At 38.8% G+C, this 14,311-nt stretch overlaps 2 protein-coding genes across 3 annotated transcripts in view; one reads left to right on the top strand and one right to left on the bottom strand.

Moving 5' to 3' along the window:
• The window catches only part of LOC109424709 (sphingolipid delta(4)-desaturase DES1), a 429,300-nt gene that overhangs the window by 169,512 nt on the left and 245,477 nt on the right, over positions 1–14,311 (top strand). The window lies entirely within an intron of this gene.
• The window catches only part of LOC109424714 (calcium/manganese antiporter SLC30A10), a 131,321-nt gene that overhangs the window by 48,001 nt on the left and 69,009 nt on the right, over positions 1–14,311 (bottom strand). The gene's annotated exons all lie outside the window — the stretch shown is intronic.

Here is a 14,311-nt window from a genome sequence, read left to right as displayed (position 1 = left end):
ATACCTCAGTTTATAGGGCAAAATATGCGATTTTGGGCTTTTTTGACTGCCTGCCATTATGCATGGAAATATTTTTTTAAGCAATCAAAAGGTAAATTGGTCAATTAACCTCTAAATAAACGACTCAAGCAAAATATTTTATTTTACCAAATCGAATTTGATAGTTTTGAGCGATTTATGTTAGGTACGATATTTCCCATACAAGTCACCCTTCAAAAGTTGCATGCAAGTTTACTTACTAACATAAAATCAGGGGGATGACGAAGGGCCAGAATCATCAACGCAGCATTCGATTCAACATGGCGTCCAATGTTTTTGTTTTGATTGCTTAATTCATGGGAAAAATGTGCTGGAAACATCGACACTGGTTCGCTGCTACATATAATATCGTGCAAAGTGATAACGAAAGAGAAACAATCATCAAAAACAACGATTTCGTTTGACATGTGTAATTTCCGAAATCAGCACCTGAGACGAGACTCGCGAAGAGGAAAAAAAGCAACGTCAAGTGCAGCCCAACTGAGCTGTCAGTTGTAGTCCGTTTGATTACGTTACCTAAAACGAGTAAAGTATTGCTATCCGAGTTAAATTCTGAAGCAAAAATTCACTCCGAGCAGCATTTTCTTCTCCTGTACTGTCGAAAATAAATTGAAAACAGAATATTCCAATGATTACTTTGCTTGGCGATTGTTGGCGATGCAAAATTTCACCTCAACATGATTTTGAGCGTGAATGGGATTCAATCACACTGCATATGAGGTGATGCGGTCACGTACGTGTTTGAACCACCAGCCAAAACATAATGTCAACACAGAAGAAAAAAATAACAAAGTGGAGAAAAAGAAGACCGTCTTCGCGAGTCTCGTCTCAGATCAGCACTAGCAACACACGAGTCACACACCCGAATATCAGGAGCAAGTTAGGGTAAACCGATCAGAAAGTGGGTACCAAAACGTGCCGTACCAAAAAAGATGATGGGTAGAGCGATGATGTACCGAGTTTGACAGCTGTGTCACCCCACTGCATAAAATGCTTAAATCTTTCGAATTTTATTTGGTAAAACGAAATATTTCGCATGAGTCGTTAATTTAGAGGTTAATTGACCAATTTACCTTTTGATTGCTTAAAAAAATATTTCCATGCTTGATGGCTGGCAGTCAAAAAAGCCCAAAATCGCATATTTTGCCCTATAAATTGGGGTATAGCTCAAAATTGCGACGTGCTGGAGCAAATCTGAGCCCGGATTCGGATTCAGCGACCCAAAATCTCTCAGAGACACATAAGTTTGCTCTTGAGACAAACCAAAAGTTGATTTTTGTTACGCTGTGTTTTCTTACACGACTTTTTTGCGCGGTTTTATTTTACACGACTTTCTAGAAATTACGCGATGAATTTTTGGAAAAATTCTTCTCTCCTGGTCGCTATTCACCAGAGATGTCTCTTATCATTCTTGATACTCTGTCAAAATTTAAAGACGACTCGATAAAAAAATGTTTTGAAAACGTTTTTACACGATTTTTTTACGCGGAACAAACAATCGCGTAAAAACAGAATTTAGTGTATGAGCATTGCATAGAGAATGCATATGAAAGTGGAGGATCCTTGAGCGAAGAATTGAAATCAGTGAGGCGTGAGAAGTGAGCAGTGAAGGAGTAGAAGTGAGTAATAAGCAGTTAGGAATGAAAAATAGGTAGTGCGAAGAATTAAGAGTGAAAAGTTGGAAATCAGAAGTTCATGAATTGCCACGTGGTCGTACACGCACAAAAAAAAACTACGAAATTTAACGGGTTTTGTGATTTCAGAATCAGATTCATGTATGTTTAAATTTAAAATGGATTTAAAAATGGCACCGATCATCGATTTTCGGGATCTATTCGTGGAGCCCGTTCCTAAAATACCCATATTGCATGTATTTACAAAATCCGGAAGCCGCCATCTTTGCTTTAAACATGGCGTCGGACATCGTTTTCGACACCTACTTGTAAAGTCCGTTTTAAAAATATCCATATAAATTTCGAAAATATGTATGCAATTTGATGGATCGGAACGTTTCAGCCCACACTCCCTTATGACAAAAATATTCTCCAGAACAATAAAAAATGATTTCTGACAATAAAATTCTCCGAGAATGCCGACAATCTCTGTGCAATTCTGATATTATATGTGAAATACAACATGGAATAGCTTTTGCTGAAAAATTCGAAATGGGACAGCTTATGATGAAAATCTCGCATGACATGGGGCACCCTGAAAATTGATATATTTCAATAACAAATTTTGAAAACGACGTATAATCAATGCTACACCATTGATTATACGTCGTTTTCAAAATTTGTTACTAATTTATCGTCATTACAGTCCCAGCATAGTTTTTCTTAACAAAGTTGAAGTAAATTGAATTTTTATGTATTGTTTTGTCATACTTCAATGATAAATGCCAATTCTAATGCAATCCTGATAAATTCACTTTGTTTTTGTTGGCGCGGTATCTACTGATGGTTACCCTATACAAGCGACAGAACGAAAAACAATAGGTGAATCGCAGAAGCTGTCGAGCAATTGAATTGCTCGTCCGAAAGTTATACTTGTTTAGCAGATAAATTAAGATAATCTAGAAGATTTGAACCGTAAATAGTGTGTGGAGAGAAGCACTGTGAATTGTAAGAAAATATATAGACAAATAATTTGAATTATTACTCAATAAACCTATTTATAGTTTAAGCTGATCCTCATATACGCTGTGTTTGATCTGCTCTAAAAAGCTGTGCTACGATTGAATCGCCACCACCACAACAAACTTAAAAATTCACAACACTCTTGCCGCTGCTGACCGTTGCAAATGGAGACAATAAAGGCGAAATCTTCAGCGCAAATGATGAAGCTGCAGATAGAATTTTGGGACATCGAACGTTCGATCAAATTGAAAGCGATTGCGGACCGAGAGCGTGTAGACCTATTGTATGCACGAAAACAATTTGATCTTAAGCGATCCCAATTAATGCGTGGTTCGACTGATGAGTGTGACCAGCACATCGCCGAAGTTGATGATGCATCGAGCGACATGATCGATACTACGCCCCCGGGGGATACCATTGAAGATTCTGATACAATCAGTGATTCAATACCAGATACGCGACATGGAAGTTGTGTACCTACATCACAACAAATTTGTGCTCGACAAGTGATGTCGGCAGATCTGCCTGTGTTTACAGGCGACCCTCAAGACTGGCCCGTATTCTATAGCCAATACAACAACACAACGCAGGCATGTGGCTACAGCAATGCCGAAAATTTAGTGAGGCTGCAAAGGTGCTTGAAAGGGAAAGCTTTAGAATACGTGCGAAGCAGTCTGATGTTACCCGAGTTAGTACCAAAAGTGATTAAAACACTCAAAATGTTGTATGGACGACCAACGGCTTTGATCAATTCCTTGATTAACAAAATTCGCACGATTCCGCCACCGAACATTGATCATTTAGAAACGGTGATAGAGTTTGGAATGGCGATACGGAATCTCTATGATCATTTAATAGCAATGGATCAAAAAGAACACCTTCGGAATCCCACATTGCTGCAAGAGCTGGAAGCAAAACTACCCGGAGAGATGAAACTTGAATGGGCGCGATGTAAAAGAGATCAAGCGTCTCTGAAAACACTAAACGAGTTCATGAATGAGCGCGTTGAAGCTGCATGTGAGCTCACATCTGTAGGAGCAAATTCTGATGCGGTTTATGATGACTCAGATTTGCAAAATGAAACGCAATCATATTCAGGAGGAGATACCCGATTGAGATGTTTAGTTTGCAAGAGGCAAAACCATCCGGTTAAAGACTGTGCAGTGTTCCAGTCGTATGGAATCAGTCGTCGATGGTATTTAGTTGGAGAACTAAAACTGTGCAGGAGCTGCCTTGATCGCCACAGTACCCGAGTTTGTCCAGATGCCTACGAGTGTGGTGTGAATAGATGTCAGTTGCTCCATCATCCATTGTTACACCAGAACAGAATACAAGAGGGTCGCCAGTGAGATACGCACGCCACGATAGTCAGCAGTAACACTTCGTGGAATACGAAGAATTACGGGGGTGGGAATGTTGGCGCGGTATCTACTGATGGTTACCCTATACAAGCGACAGATCGAAAAACAATAGGTGAATCGCAGAAGCTGTCGAGCAATTGAATTGCTCGTCCGAAAGTTATACTTGTTTAGCAGATAAATTAAGATAATCTAGAAGATTTGAACCGTAAATAGTGTGTGGAGAGAAGCACTGTGAATTGTAAGAAAATATATAGACAAATAATTTGAATTATTACTCAATAAACCTATTTATAGTTTAAGCTGATCCTCATATACGCTGTGTTTGATCTGCTCTAAAAAGCTGTGCTACGATTGAATCGCCACCACCACAACAAACTTAAAAATTCACAACACTCTTGCCGCTGCTGACCGTTGCAAATGGAGACAATAAAGGCGAAATCTTCAGCGCAAATGATGAAGCTGCAGATAGAATTTTGGGACATCGAACGTTCGATCAAATTGAAAGCGATTGCGGACCGAGAGCGTGTAGACCTATTGTATGCACGAAAACAATTTGATCTTAAGCGATCCCAATTAATGCGTGGTTCGACTGATGAGTGTGACCAGCACATCGCCGAAGTTGATGATGCATCGAGCGACATGATCGATACTACGCCCCCGGGGGATACCATTGAAGATTCTGATACAATCAGTGATTCAATACCAGATACGCGACATGGAAGTTGTGTACCTACATCACAACAAATTTGTGCTCGACAAGTGATGTCGGCAGATCTGCCTGTGTTTACAGGCGACCCTCAAGACTGGCCCGTATTCTATAGCCAATACAACAACACAACGCAGGCATGTGGCTACAGCAATGCCGAAAATTTAGTGAGGCTGCAAAGGTGCTTGAAAGGGAAAGCTTTAGAATACGTGCGAAGCAGTCTGATGTTACCCGAGTTAGTACCAAAAGTGATTAAAACACTCAAAATGTTGTATGGACGACCAACGGCTTTGATCAATTCCTTGATTAACAAAATTCGCACGATTCCGCCACCGAACATTGATCATTTAGAAACGGTGATAGAGTTTGGAATGGCGATACGGAATCTCTATGATCATTTAATAGCAATGGATCAAAAAGAACACCTTCGGAATCCCACATTGCTGCAAGAGCTGGAAGCAAAACTACCCGGAGAGATGAAACTTGAATGGGCGCGATGTAAAAGAGATCAAGCGTCTCTGAAAACACTAAACGAGTTCATGAATGAGCGCGTTGAAGCTGCATGTGAGCTCACATCTGTAGGAGCAAATTCTGATGCGGTTTATGATGACTCAGATTTGCAAAATGAAACGCAATCATATTCAGGAGGAGATACCCGATTGAGATGTTTAGTTTGCAAGAGGCAAAACCATCCGGTTAAAGACTGTGCAGTGTTCCAGTCGTATGGAATCAGTCGTCGATGGTATTTAGTTGGAGAACTAAAACTGTGCAGGAGCTGCCTTGATCGCCACAGTACCCGAGTTTGTCCAGATGCCTACGAGTGTGGTGTGAATAGATGTCAGTTGCTCCATCATCCATTGTTACACCAGAACAGAATACAAGAGGGTCGCCAGTGAGATACGCACGCCACGATAGTCAGCAGTAACACTTCGTGGAATACGAAGAATTACGGGGGTGGGAATGTTGGCGCGGTATCTACTGATGGTTACCCTATACAAGCGACAGATCGAAAAACAATAGGTGAATCGCAGAAGCTGTCGAGCAATTGAATTGCTCGTCCGAAAGTTATACTTGTTTAGCAGATAAATTAAGATAATCTAGAAGATTTGAACCGTAAATAGTGTGTGGAGAGAAGCACTGTGAATTGTAAGAAAATATATAGACAAATAATTTGAATTATTACTCAATAAACCTATTTATAGTTTAAGCTGATCCTCATATACGCTGTGTTTGATCTGCTCTAAAAAGCTGTGCTACGATTGAATCGCCACCACCACAACAGTTTTATATGTAACACTTGTCCATAGGAGTAAAAAAAGGCTGGAAAACAACTTCGAAAATTTCTTTTGATGTGCTTATAGTATTTAATGATGGGTAGTTCACTAGCAATTTTTTAAGTAAGAGAACTTACGTATTCTCGGCAGTTTTGTTCTCTTCGTCATGGGGTTTTTTTTGAAACCTGTTGGTCTCAGAATTTTCCTCAAATGCTTCCCAACCAAGCAGAGTTATATACATATTTTTATTGCGATTTCACCAGAGATAAATCAATTATTCATGAGTTTATCCTGGAATTTACCCTACGATTCGTTATAATTATAAAAATAAATTCTAGATGTTCTAAAGAAGTTCAATTCAGGATTTCACCTGAAATTTTATCCACAGAATTTCCTTATAGGATTTTTTTCGGCATGCATGCAAAGGCTCTGCTAATTCCCTCCTTCATTGAAGAATTGTCAAAGAAGCTTTAGCAACGGCTGAACAGTAAAGCATTCAAAAGATATCACAAAAGTCATAACATAATCAACAGTTCTCTGTTGTTGTTTTTCCAAAGAGCAAGTGACTCCAGGAATTGCTTCAATAATTTTTAAAGATTTTTTACAATGATTTTTCTGCAATTTAATGAAATTTTGTAGAAAAAAAAAATCAAAAACTCCCAAACATTATTTCTTTGTATAAATTTTAGATATAGTATGAGGTCCGAAATCACTGTATACACTTCAAATAGCATCACAGAAAAGAATTTCATAAACGAAACTTGTATAAAACGTTACTTAAAAAAGACGATTTATTAATACTAGTATTTTAGTTCCTTAAGAAATCGCCTACATTTGGGCGTTATTCGTGGCACTTTATTCCTAAAACAGGTTAAGTAACTTGTAAAAATTAAGACCCAGCATGAAGGGTAGTTTAAACCCAAACATTGTAATGTTTGCTTTACTCGAGAATCAATAAAGAAAGATCGAAAAAAGATCAATGTGTTTTCAAGCTGCAACCAATTGAAATTCCTTAACGAAAAAACCAAAGTTACTGCGAGTGCAACAACTTCACCCGCTTACAAAACTGAATTATTAATTGCCATCAAAAGCTCATCCTTTATCAATTCCTCCACACGAAAGAGAACTCGGTTTGCATGCAACATTTCGAAATCACGTTTCGTTGATTCGATTCCTGGAAAACGTGCAGCACAAGAAATGCAATTTGCTTGTTCTTTCATGCGGCTGCTACCTCCTGCTGAAAAACTAATTTATTAACCGAGACCGTAACCAATATGCTAAGACGATTGCAACCGAAAGCCTTAAATTTGACGAATGTTGATCATATTGAGGAAACAAAGTGTTCCAATGACTTTTTGCCTTTCTCGTACACTAAGTGTACTGGAAAGGCTATATGTTCACTACAAAAATGACTTTTTGATAGAAGGCCCGGAGAGTCGAATCACATATACCAATCGACTCAGCTCGACGAATTGAGGTGATGTCTGTGTGTATGTATGTGTGTGTGTATGTGTGTGTGTATGTGTGTGTGTATGTGTACAAAAAAACTCACATCACTTTTTGGCAGTAAACCTCAACCGATTTTAATGACCGATGGTTCATTCGACGCGGAATCTGGTCCCATTGTTTCCTATTGAAAATGGTTCGGATCGGTCCAGCCGTTCCGGAGTTATGGACATTTAGGTGTTCCGGACCAGTACCCTTGGCCCATAAAAATGTAGCAAACGCATACATGCGACACATTAAACTGTGGCATTTTGGATACCTTGATGAACAGTTAGCAAGAAAACAGTCTCAGACCTTATCTGAACCGGTTATGTTCTGGAACCGGTTCCGGATGTCCCGCTGGAAGTGGTCAAATATAAAAGTGATCCAAACCCATGCATGCGACACATCAAATTGCGCCAATTTTGATAACCTGATGAACAGTTAGCAAGAAAACAGTCTCAGACCATATCTGAACCGGTTGTAATCCGGAACCGTTTCTGGGTGTCTCGCCGGAAGTGGCCAAATAAAAAAATTACCAAAGCCATGCATGCGACACATCAAATTGCGGCAATTTCGATATCCTGATGAACAGTTAGCAATAAAACAGTCTCAGACCATATCAGAACCGGTTGTGTTCCGGAACCGGTTCCGGATATCCCGCCGGAAGTGGCCAAATATAAAAGTGAACCAAATCTATGCATGCAACATATCAAAGCGCGACTTTTTTGATAATCCAATGGTATAAAAAAAGACTCAGACTTTATCTGAACCGGTAGTGTTTCGGAACCGTTTCCGGATGTCCCGCTGGATGTGGTCAAATATAAAAGTGATCCAAACCCACGCATGCGACACATCAACCTGCGGCAATTTCGATAACCTGATGAACTGTTAGCAGGAAAACAGTCGCAGACCATATCTGAATCGTAGTGTTGCGAAACAGGTTCCAGGAGCTCCACCGGAAGTGGCCGTATATAAAATTTGACAAAACTTTTGCATGCGGCACATCAAATCAAGGCTTGTCCGACAACTTAATGACCGGTTATCTAGGAAGTATGCTAAGACCACATTATGGACTGTCAGTAGTTCCGAAATTAGTTCCGAGTTTCCCTCCGAAAGCGGCTAAATATAAAATTGTACCAAACCCATGCATGCGACACAGCAAAGCGCGGCATTTTTGATAATCTAATAAACGTTTCAAGCAAATAGGCTCAGACTACTTAGGAGACTGTCGGTAGTGTTCCGCAACCGGTTTCGAGCCGGAAGTGAAACCAAACCAATGCATGCGATGCCTCAAATCACGGCTTTTAGGTAACATGATGAACAGTTGCAAGAAAATAGACGAAAGCCATATCAGTGTGTTACGGAACCGATTACGGGTGTCCCTGATAAACGGTCAACAAGAAAATAGTCTCAGGCCACATCTAGAACTTGTAATAATATTTCGGAATCGGTTGCGGGTGTTCAATCGGAAGCGATTTAATAGAAGTAAACAAAAATCATGCATGCAATACATATAATTGTGGGTTTTTCAAAAATTTGCTGAACGGTTAGCAAGAAAATAGCCTCAGATTACATTAATTTTTAGCTTCTTAGGTAACCCGATGAACAATTGACAAGAACATAGTCTCAAACCATATTTGATACAACCGGAATCGATTCCAGGTGTCCCACCGGGAGTGGTCAAACGCGAAATTTAACAAAACCCATGCAAGCTGTACACGGAATTATAGAAGTGAACAAAATAAATGTCAAAGCGATATATCAAATCGTGGCTTTTTTGATAGCCTGTAAACGTTGGGTAAGATTATAAGTGAAAAAATGGCCAAAGTCTTCATATATGCAAAAGAACAAAGTCGTGACCAAAGCGATCTCTTCAAATCACACCATTTCTGGTTCCAGCGGTGTAAATGTATAGTAGGATGGATCAACGTTTTATGGAAAAAATATAATTTAATCGCATCAACACCTTATACAGTTTTCAATATTTCAATCTTCAATCTCCTTTTGCTTCTAAAATTACTGCTCACAATTTGGGTGCGGCTGGTTGAGCCCTCACTCTTCTCATTGCGATTGAAATTTGAATGGAAAATTTACATTTCATGCATTTTTCTCGTAAGAAGGTCAAATTTTACATGAATCGTGTTACCAATGGTAAAAAAATAGCCTAAAGTGTGCTAAATTAACATTGGCGAAGATCACAAAGTGATCTGTTATTGTGAATAAAGTTAAGCTTCTTCATGCACCCCGCTGCCGTAGTGCATGAAATGGAGTCATAATGACCCTAATGCACGACTAGGGTTTAGGCGGTCAAGCAGTGAACTGAGAGGTCTGATATTTGTCAGCTCTGTATTGATGTTGAACTTTACATCGGAATATGTACCATCAATAAGTTTCCCAAATCGATGATGTCTTTGTTACAATTGTTGCTTTTCTATTAAAGTGTTTTCAGGATTCAGGAACATTTTGGCTAACGTCGACGGAAAGTTCATGAGCTCATATTCGACGAGAAAGGCACTATCACCACTAGGTGGATTAATCTAGTTTTTTTGTATATTTTCTCGACTTTGAACTTTTGAACTAATCATCGGTGCCAAATTGCCATAATATTAAAAAATAACCTTCCGTTCTAGCCAAGAAGCGAAGGCGCAGGTATCTTCATTTGTTTCAATTAACAACCGGTTGACCTTCGTTGAACGAACTACACGAATCGGGTCGTTCTAAGTACAGCATTTCTACAACTGCGGGACGCGTTTCACACTGAATATATTAATATGAACACACCGCGAAAAAACGTAACAAAATTCATTAGTCTAGGTCATAGGTTCCCAAACTTTCAAAGCCGCACGACCCCCTTTTGCCAGCTGACGTAGTTTTCGCGACCCCCTATAGAAATATCCTCATTTGTTGTCTGTTACAGTAAAATATTTTACTGTCCCTCGCGACCCCCTGGATGAACGCCGGCGACCCCCCTAGGGGGTCGCGACCCACAGTTTGGGAAACCATGGTCTAGGTAGTTGCCGGATTTTATTGGTGCAGCTGGTCATCAGTTTTAGTTGTAGCTGTAGGATATACAGAGGATGGCCAAAATGTTTGGGATACACAACTTTTTTTTCTCTCACAAAAAAGTTCAACCTGCTATAACTTTTCATAGAGTGCATCAAAAATTCTCAAATTTCGACTGTCTGTCAACCTATTATATGTGCATCATTGGTACAAATTTGAGCTCGATTGGTTAATCTTTCGCGAAGTAAGAACCGTTCTGGTAAAACACTATTTTTTAGACAACTAGGGGTAGGCGGGGCAATATGGACACCCGAAGGTTTTTGCCAACTTTACCTGGCAAGATGTCAAAAAAGTTTAGTTTTTTGATACATGTATCCTTTTAAAGTCTATTTAGCATCTATTGCATAAGAATGCTCACGAAGAAAAATGATTTATCCACTTCAAAAAATGTTATGAAAAATGTTAGTTTTTCATGACCGTCTTCAAGCATACGGGGCAGAATGGACACCCCCATGGGGCAATATGGACACCATGAGACTTTTATGAAATTCGTACATTATTTACACCTATAAAGTCATTTCATTACAAAACAACTATTATGGATGAATAATACGCCGAAGTAGTTCATTTTTGTTCAGTTAATTTAAATTCAGGCGGTTTGGATAAAGCTTCGTTTTTGTCGGCATGTACAGCTGTGCCTAGAACAACTATTTTCCACTGCTGTCGTTTTTTGACCAATTTGTTTCACCCTATGTCTACTATAGTGAACATTTAACCGAAAATATACTGAAATCGAAGAATTTGGTTGGTTTGTGATTTAGGTTATATTTTTCCCTTGCCGCTTTTTTCAAAAAGGTGAGTGTCCATTTTGCCCCGGCAGCAGAAGATATTTCCAAACTTGAATTTTGATATAATAAAGAAGAAAATATAAACATGTTAAGCATGTAGATACAGCAAAACTACTTGCATGTGTTCTAGAAATATTTTAATCGACCTGCAATAAATTAATCACTAAATATTATTTTAGATGGTGTGAAAATTATAATTTCCATGCACAAAAAATGGAGGACGCAACTTTTTCGTGTAAAATCAAGTATAATTTTAATTTCGATTGTTTCTTTCCTGTAAGTACGTTTCAGACAAATGGACTATATTCTCCATTCATTAAAAGTTCAAAAAAGTTCGCATATTTCAAAATATTGAGGGTGTCCATTCTGCCCCGGGTGTCCATATTGCCCCGCCTACCCCTAATGCTTGAACTGTCATATCTCGAAAACCAGTGAATCGAATTGAATAAATTTTTTAACGTTGTATTAAAAAGGTGTAAACTCTAATCTCTAATGATAATCTTTATTGCCTTGGTCGAAATACAAAAATGAAATTTACTACAATGAAGTTAAGCAATATTTCATCTAAGATTGTCCTGTAACAGTTTGAGAACCTCTGTGCTAGTGTAGTATTCCAAACCGAATGCCGTATGATTGTGATAACAACAAAACGGTTTCCTTGAATGGCCGAAGAAAGAGAATTAACGGAGGTGGTACCTACATTACTCAATTTGTTCTAATAATAGCAGCATTGTACTGGAGATTGTTTCAAGGTTGTTGCTATTATGATCATTCATTGAGCGCGGCGGTCGATGGTGGCACTGAGGCAGGGTGACACACGCGTAGTCGATGTTTGAATTGAGGATGAGCTGTTACACGCACGGAATTGATTACGATCACACACACTCTAGGTGTTGAACACGTTCAAGAAAAACTCGTCTCCGGGGTGTTATTTTTAGGCGCACATTGGACTAAAAGGTGAATTTAAGGAATGCGATGGTGTTGTTAAATGCAGCATTATTTGCAACAGATGCTTTGAAACGGTTTCAGGAATACAAAAAACACCACCAGGACAATGATAGGGTTCAACAATTTGCACGATAAACTCAAACCTACCTACATTATGATGCAATTTATCAGTGTCTAGTAGACAATGCATGTGCTATATGGGATCAAAGTTCTAAAACTATGCTTGTCAAACAATATTTCATATTTCTACCATCACTTCGTACTAGCAGTTCACTAGTTACGAAAATTTCGTGTCAAATTATGATTGGTTGTTCAGTCTTTTTCAACTTTTACGACTCGGCAAGCCTCGTTGGATAAATGTACTATCTGTGCTGTGAAAATCATCATTTCGCAACTTGTTGCATAAATAACTATTATGCAATTCAGTATCATAATTTCTATTTATATAACTCATTTCGGTATCATTATGAGCTACTTTTCCGCACTGGTTCATAATGCAACTCAAATGAGTTGTATAATACAACTCATTTGAGTTGTATTATGAACATTTTGCAACCCAGATGAGTTGTATAATGAAAAAATCTTTACATAATATAATAGTTATTTATGTAACGAGTTGCAAAATGATGATTTTTACAGCTCAAGTTGTACATTTATCCAATAAGGCTTGCCGAATGACGAGTGCTGTAAAAATCGAGTTTTGCAACGAGTTGCATACAACATTTTTTGCAATGCAAGACAAACGTTCATTAGAATATGATAGTTTGCATCAATATCATCGTGCTTTGCCCTGGTTAAATGGGACCGGCTACGTGCTCTATCGTTCAAGGCACAACATTTTGGATCAAGCATGCCGTGCTATAACCGTCACAGTTTTTCAAGTTCTAGCCGTGGAAACTGAGGTTGTCAATCAAACAATTGCATTATGATTCATAATGCAACCGAAATGAGTTGCATTATGAACCATAATGCAATTGTTTGGTATCGTGCGGAAAAGTAGGTCGTTACCTCACCGAAATGGCAAGAATAAAGTAGAATATTATAGTGCCAAGTTGCAACAAATTTTGTATGCAACTCGTTGCAATACTTGATTTTTCAGCACTCGTAGCATAAATAATTATTTTCGATCCGCATTATTTTCTACCCATTTATCTATTGGGTTTCTCGTTAATGTTTAGACTTCTGTGATAATTTGTAAATTCACTGAATTCTCATTTTCAAGCGATACTTCACACTAATTAAACTTAATTTGTTTACCAGTTGTGCCACCGATGACCATGTCATGAGTACGAGCAAAGTTGTGAACGTGAGCCGCTGCGAAGTCGTGTGTGTGTGCGAAATTCGACTGTGATAATAATGAATTCGGGCCGCGTCTAAATCGGTGCAAATGTCGCAATATTCAACGGTGACACATAACATGTGCGCGGAAGCGATTAGGGATAGTGCGAAATGTTACCTGTCTGCGGTATTTAATCTTACAGGTTACTTTCTTACTCGTAATTTTAGTCAACCTTCCTTTTGCATCACGTTGGGAATAGCTCGCTGGCGTAGTGTACGGTTTGGGTCAAAAATGACCCTAATGGCAAAGGAGGGTTAATACAGCTGGGAAAGGGATCGTCATATTGTTTTTCATATCAATTCAGAGAGCGAGCAAAGGTCTTTAAGCCTAGGCTTTCGACCCAGGACATAAGGCTTAAATGCCTATATCCCATCGCAGGATGAAGAGCTTCAACGGAGTGACATTAACTTTCTTAGCCACGTCACTCCCAACGTCTTTGCTTGATATCTATAATACATACTATACGGAGCGTTTGGCGAGATGTCACCATTCTATGGCATTGTTAAATTTTATTTTATGACTCAAATATTGTAAAAAATATTGTAAAAAACAACAAATGTTTTCGGCTCAGTTATGCCCATGAGGCGCCCGAACCTTTCAAATAAACGAATAAGTAAAAAAAAAGATTCTTCCAAGCGATGGCTGTGTGTGTACGTGTACACTGAAATC

Source organism: Aedes albopictus, chromosome 3, assembly GCF_035046485.1.
Source record: "Aedes albopictus strain Foshan chromosome 3, AalbF5, whole genome shotgun sequence".
Classification (NCBI taxonomy): Eukaryota; Metazoa; Arthropoda; class Insecta; order Diptera; family Culicidae; genus Aedes; species Aedes albopictus.
This window is presented reverse-complemented; position numbering and strand designations above follow the sequence as displayed.